Genomic DNA, 6989 nt, shown 5'->3' with positions numbered 1-6989 from the left:
GTCAGTAACAGAGTAAAAAAAATGATCATATGGCTGTATTATTATTACTAGTTTATATTGAGTTTTAATGGACAGATATTTTTATTGCCCAGCATCCAACTCAGTAACTTTAGTTTCTGGGTGGACATTACTACTGTGTTGCCACTGGCTATTGAAGTCCACATAAAAAATAAATGTCATTAGTTGAGTCTTAACTATAAGGCTTTAGACAAAAATATCCCACAAAACTATAATGGAGCTTTCATGATTATTCCAGAGGAAGAGAGAGAGGGAGGGAGAGTGAGAGAGAGAGAGGAAGAAGAAGAAGAAGAAGAAGAAGAAGAAGAAGAAGAAGAAGAAGAAGAAGAAGAAGGGAGGGGAGGGAGAGGAGGGAAGGGAAAGGGAGGGGGGAGGGAGAGAAGAGAAGAGAAGAGAAGAGAAGAGAAGAGAAGAGAAGAGAAGAGAAGAGAAGAGAAGAGAAGAGAAGAGAAGAGAAGAGAAGAGAAGAGAAGAGAAGAGGGAAGCATTGATCAGTTGCCTTCCACACACTCCATTTTGGTGAATGGGATGATATTCCAACCAACTGAGTCACACCAGCCAGAGCTTATTATGGAACTTTTGCAGCAAATATTAAGTCCTGAAATCTGATTCAGCTCTAATTGATTAAATCCATCAATAGGTATAAGATGTAATAAAGACAGGGGGATGTAGAAGTGTACCTGGGACAAGCAGTGGACAATGCAGGGTGGGGCTGGTGCCACGGTGGCTCCTGAGCAGGCACAGTACCTGCAGCCTGGCCCAGGCCCTGGAGTCACCACCTCCACCCACCTGTAGCTTCTACAGGGCTGGACTGTTACTCCTCCTGATATGATGCCTGCGTAGATCCTGGATCCTTCCATGACTGCGGGCTCTCTGTCAGTGCTCAGCCCCCTGACCAGACTCCCCAGCTTGGCTGGCCTTGACTGCAGAGGAGCTGAAATACACTGACATCCAAAACATTGGGCCCACGATCACCCCTTTGTGCTTCCTGGTGGTGAAACTGGGCAAGAGGCTTCAACATCTGAAAAGTGAGCTAGACCAGAAAGAGGAATGAAGGAAAAGGCGTTGGGAAAAGAGCAAAGTGGTGGCAGCCTGATGCCTGAACGAGAAGGAGCGGAAGGAGTTTTTGGAGTGGGAATGTGAGTGGCAGGAACTCATGAATGTGGAGCTGAAAACCAGATGGAGAAGCTGAAGCAAGAGTGGCAGCAGCTCATCCTGATGCTCAACTGGCTTCACCCCACCTGCATCATCAGGACTGACAGAATTAAGACCCCTAATTCCAGAAGGCAACCCACTGCTGGAGCAGCTGGATAAATGTGACCATGGGCTGGAAGGAGGAAGAGGAAGAGGAGCAGGAGATGAGGAGAGAGAGGAGGAGGAGGGTCCCAGAGGGCTCTTCCTTGCTGCATTAAAAACTCTTCAATGAGGCTCAGCACAGCCAGCATTGGCTAGGCTTTTTTGTGAGACTCAGATCAGCCACACCAGGGGAGGAAACCCAGACTGATGAAACCCAGGACCAAGCGCTGAGACCAAAGTAGTCCTGAGGGGGGCCTATTCTACTTGGGGCCAGGCTTGCAGGAGGCAGGACAGAGGCTCTGGGCCTGAGAGACACCCAACCAGGCAGCTATGGGCACTTCTCCGGCATCTCCACCAGGGTACCCACCAAAGGACCTCTTAGCAGCAAGAAAAAGCCATGAGTTGTAACCAAAATTAGGCTGAGTATGGGACTCAGAGTGAAAGTTCAATCTGCCTGTCCCCAGCCCTGACCCTGACCCTGATCCTGATGCAAGGCTGGAGAAGGGCACAGTGCCACGCCCTGCTGTACCCACCCACCGTGGTCCAGCTCAGTCCTGCCTGAAGTGGCAGCAGGAACACCCTCTCCTGCTCTGCTGGAGTTGCTGTGGGCAGCAGGCACAGATGCCCTTCCAAAGCACATACTCACTGAATGTTCACAGACTGGCTGTCCTGGCAGGGCTTTCACCTGCACATGTATTTTATACTTTTTTTTCTTTTTCTTTTTTTACATTTTTTTTTTACAGGAAAAAGACTTCATACAAACAATATATAAATGGATTGTTTTAATAACTCAATATGATACAGTATAAATATGCTATGGTTTGTTTGTTACAAACAGATATTCAGCAGTTATGGCCGTTGCCTGAACTTCTATTGATAAGTACTGTAGTCTCTGGGCGTTGGGGGTGGTGGGGACTGGGGTGCAGTGCATTTTCATCTTCCTAAACCCTTCATTGTACTCAGTTTTGTATTGCTCAGCAAACATTATCCTTAAAAAACAAAGAAGAAAAAAAAAGAGGGAGGCCCAGGCTACCCAGCTGGTGGCACTGCAGCATGTGGGCAGGGCCTCTCTCTGCAGGGTGATCGATCTGGGGGCCCTGCCATTGATTGCCCCACCGAGGGAGACACAGGCCACTAGCCAGCGATGCTGTGGTGGGTGTGCGGGGCCAGCCAGTGATAGCCCTTCAGAGGAAGTCCCAGGCAAGCCAAGGGATCACACCCCACACCTGTTGCCTGCAGAGGGGAGTGACCAATGGCAGGGGAAGAGCGGGGGCAGTGCTGCACAGATGGCAAGCATTGGCAGTGGCGGGGGTAGGGCCAGTTGCCACCAGCCAGGAAAAGGAAAGCCTTGATAGGCCCTGATCTCACACCAGACCTGGGGACCCTACCTGAATGGTTCTAGATTGCGAGAGACTACAGGCTGGGCTGAGGCACCCACCCTAATGCATGAATTTTAATGCATCAGGCCTCTGGCTTTTCTAATAAAGATCTTATAAATATTTTGTTAGATTTATATCTAAGTATTTCATTCTTTTGGTGCTAATACAAATATTTTGCTTTAAATTTCAAATTATACTTGTTCATTGCTAGATACAGAAATGCAATTGACTTTTCTATTGTATATTGACCTTGTATTCTTTAACCTTGCTATAATTGCCTGTTAGTTTCTACTTCTTTTGTCTATTCTTTCATATTTTTATGTAGACAATTATATTTCTAAATAAAGACACTTATTTTTTTCTTCCTAATCTACATATGTTTATGCTATTTTATTCTCTTATTGAATTTACTAAGATTTCTTGTGTGATAGTAAATAGCAATGATATTTTATCATTACAGAGAGAAACAGATATTTTATCATTATTAAGTATAGAGTTAGCTTTATGTTTTCTGTATAGATATTATTTATGAAGTTAAAAAATTTTCCTTTGTTTGTAATTTTCTGAGAATCTTTATTATTAATGGGTGTTGGAGTCTGTTGAATGCTTTTTTTGCATCTATTGGTATAATATATGATTTTTTCTCTTTAACCTGTCAATGTGGTAGATTATGTTTCCTAATCCTAAAATATAAAAACCCTGGGCCCATTCAATCCATAAAGACCGGGAGGCTCGACTAACTGGAAGTCAGTCCTGCAGTTAGCACGAGGTTGCTATGGCAACCCAGCACTGACTGCTATGGCTGCAGGCACTGTGATCCTGCACTGACTTCTGAGGGGGCTGCGAATCAGGCCAGGATAGAGCCCTAAAGAGAGAAGCAGGGGCTGATCCATAGTCTCTGTGGCAGCTGTTAATCAACACTTGCCTCTCTCTTTCTTTCGTGGCCTGGACAGAAGCTGTGCCTCCATTTCTCTGCAGGCCTCCACGGAGGCTGCTGATCAGCCCAGCCTTTCTGATCAGGCCCCATTGATAGGCCCAGAGATGCTGACTGGCATAGAAACCAACCAATCAGAACCAAATCTGGGTCAACTGAGAGGAGCCAATGGCTGCCTACAAGGTGGAGCTTTTGACTCTGACTGGCATAGAAAATGACCAATTAGAACCAAATTGGCCAGCAGAGGAGGGCAGTTGGGAGCAAGATCAGGCCTGCAAGGGAGGGCAGTTGGGGCAATCAGGTCAGCAGGGTAAGGCAGTTGGGGGGACCAGATTGGCAGGGTAAGGCAGTTGGGGGCCATCAGGCTAGCAGTGGAGGGCAGTGGGGCAATCAGGACAGCAGAGAAGGGCAGTTGGGGGCAATTGGGCCAGCAGGGAAGCAGTTAGGTGTTAATCAGGCCAGCAGGGGAGCAATGAGGAAGTGATCAGGTTGGCATGCAGAAATGGTTAGGGACAATCAGGCAGGTAGGCAGGCAAGCGCTTAGGAGCCAGCAGTCCTGGATTGTGAGAGAGATGTCCAACTGCCATTTTAAGCCCTATCTCTGTGGTATCCAGCCTAAACCAGCAGTCAGACATCCTCCAAGGAGTCTCAGATTGGAGAAGATGCAGGCTGTGCTGAGGGACACCCCTCCCTCAGTGCATGCATTTCATGCACCAGGCCTCTAGTATATATATAAAAGCCAAGCAACTGGAACAACACAAAATGATGAAATCATTGGAATGATAAGAACAACCAGTCACTATGATGGGCACTGCAGTGGCCAACTAGCTCACCTGGGGCCCCATTGTTCCCCCCCCCCCAACCTCTTGGGACCCCTCCTCCTCACCAGCCCCATCCCCAACCAGCCCCCTTCCCCTTGATTTGGGGCAAAGCCAGCTGGCTTACTGTCCACAGCTCCTCCACCCCACTCCCCATTGGCCATCCCTATCAGCCTCCATAGGAGAGGACTGGCCAGACCCCACCCATGCATGAATTTGTGCACCGGGCTTCTAGTATTAATAAAATTTTAAATCTTGGACCAGCCTTACATACCTCAAATAAATCCCACTTGGTCATAGGTATAATTCTTTTTGTATAAAGTTTGATTTTATTTGATAATATTTTGCTAAGGATTTTTGCATCTATTGTATAATCATAACAAATATTAGTCTGTAATTTTCCTTCTTAGTCTTTTTTGGTTGCGATTAAGATCATGCTGCTCAGTAGAATGAGTTAGAAAACATTTCCTTTGCTTTTATTATCTGGAAGAGATTTTAAATAATTGGTCTCACCCTGGCTGGTTTGGGTCAGTGGATAGAATGTTAACCTGTGGACTCAAGGGTCCCAGGTTTGATTCTGGTCAAGTGCATGTACGTTGGTTGCAGGCACATCCCCAGTGGGGGGTGGAGAGGGTGTGCAGGAGGCAGCTGACTGATGTTTCTCTCTCATTGATGTTTCTGGGTCTATCTCCCTCTCCCTTCCTCTCTGTAAAAAAACAAACAAACAATATTTTAAAAAAAGAATTAATCTCTATTTTTTTTTCACTTTCTTGCTGTGCATGCTTTTTGCAGACCCCAAAGGTGCTGATGAAGGGTAGAGTGAAGAAGGTAAGATTTGTAAGCACGGCTGAAAATCAGGGGAAGTTAAGCTTTCCTGATAAGACCTTATAATTTCTATGTTGGTGCTGTTATAACCTATTGATAACTACATAATCATTGCTACTAGTAATGGTTCCACATGCAACATGCTTATTCTATATAGTCTAACTAGTTTATGAATAGAGAAAGAGAAAGATCTTGAAACAATTATTACATATATAAAACAAAGAAACAGTGGGTAATGAAATATTGATTATACATTAACTTGATATGCTCTGGTTGCAGATGCAATGTTACAATTCTATCAACAAATCATCTTAAAACAAAGTAAATGTTATGTTCAATAATGTTTTAAAACAAAGTAAAAATAGGTATTTGCATAGCATTTAAAAATTAACCATATGTCAGCCCTAACTGGTTCTATCAGTGGATAGAACATGGGCCTATGGACTGAATGGTCCTAGGTTTGACTCTGGTCAAGGGCACATGCCTGGGGTTGCTGGCTCGATCGCCAGCAGGGGGCATGCAGGAGGCAACTGAACAATTATTCTTTCTCATCATTAATGTATCTATCTTTCTCTCCTTCTCCTTTCCTCTCTGAAATCAACTAAAATATATTTTTAAAAGTTATCCACATGTCAGAATAAAATAAACTACCACTTTATTTTTACTCCATTTCCAGATCTGAAAGAGGAGGATCATAATCTAGTAGGATTTTTAAAAGAATAAGATAATTTTATTAATTTTTTTCTTTTCATTATCTACTGTTTTAATTATTTCAGTGAATACAAAAATGAGTCAAACAAACACAGTTCTTGCTTTCAAACAGCTTGTACTTTAGAAAATGATGATACAATTACAAATATCATTATAAAACAAAGGTCAGCAAGCTAGGTGACTTGAAGAGGGTACCGGTACTGGAATAGGGCAAGGGTCAGCTCACTTTTACTATAAAGGACCAGATAGTAAATATTTTAACCTTTGCAGGCTATACAGTCTTTGCTCTCTCTCTGCTCAACTCTGCTTTTGAGGCACTAATGCAGCCATAGACAATGCATACGCAAATGAGCATGGCTGTGTCCCAATAAATATTTATAAAACCAGGTGGCTGGGAGGATTTGTTTTGTGGGCTGTAATTTGCCAAGATCTGCTCCAGGGTCTCAAAGGAAAGAGAGAAAAAAGTATTGTGAAAAATAGTTTTTAGATTATAGAGCTCTGTTCAAATATAAAGTTATTATTCATTGAGTTTATTAAAGACTGATACAGTGTCTAACTTGATGTTAATGTACAACTAATAGTCCTTGGCTGATAAGCCAATTTGTTGTCAGGTGAAACAAGGGAGTCTGACTACAATAATTATGGATAATAAACCACACTCATCCTTTTCTTAGAGAAAAGGGAAGAGGAAATACATCCATTATTGAAAAAAATATATTTTCTGAAGGGCTTCATCTTCCCAAGAGTTTAGCAAATGTTAAATACATCTTTGTCACTTCCCCATGATGAACTTGGGGATTTAATCAAATTCCCAACTTAATATGAAAACCTACTAATCCTTCCCCTCCCCACCTCTGTTAATTGTTCTTGAATCCTAACCCTTCGTGGTGCTAAGTCAGGAATCAGTAGTTCTGAAAGCTCAGCCAACAGTACCTCAATGTGGCAAGTCTCCCCATGTTCTAACTCTGTCTTTTCCTCTTTCTCACTCAGTGATTTAAATTCATTTAA

The 6989-nt window shown here is 43.6% G+C and overlaps 1 pseudogene; it reads left to right on the top strand.

The window, feature by feature from the left end:
• Nucleotides 1–846: 846 nt before the first annotated feature.
• Nucleotides 847–1675, top strand: LOC118726248 (annotated as a pseudogene).
• Nucleotides 1676–6989: the final 5314 nt, after the last annotated feature.

This window comes from Pipistrellus kuhlii, unplaced genomic scaffold (assembly GCF_014108245.1).
Source record: "Pipistrellus kuhlii isolate mPipKuh1 unplaced genomic scaffold, mPipKuh1.p scaffold_m20_p_1, whole genome shotgun sequence".
NCBI classification, from domain to species: Eukaryota; Metazoa; Chordata; class Mammalia; order Chiroptera; family Vespertilionidae; genus Pipistrellus; species Pipistrellus kuhlii.
Note: the sequence above shows the minus strand (reverse complement) of the source record. Positions and strands in the feature narration are given on the sequence as shown.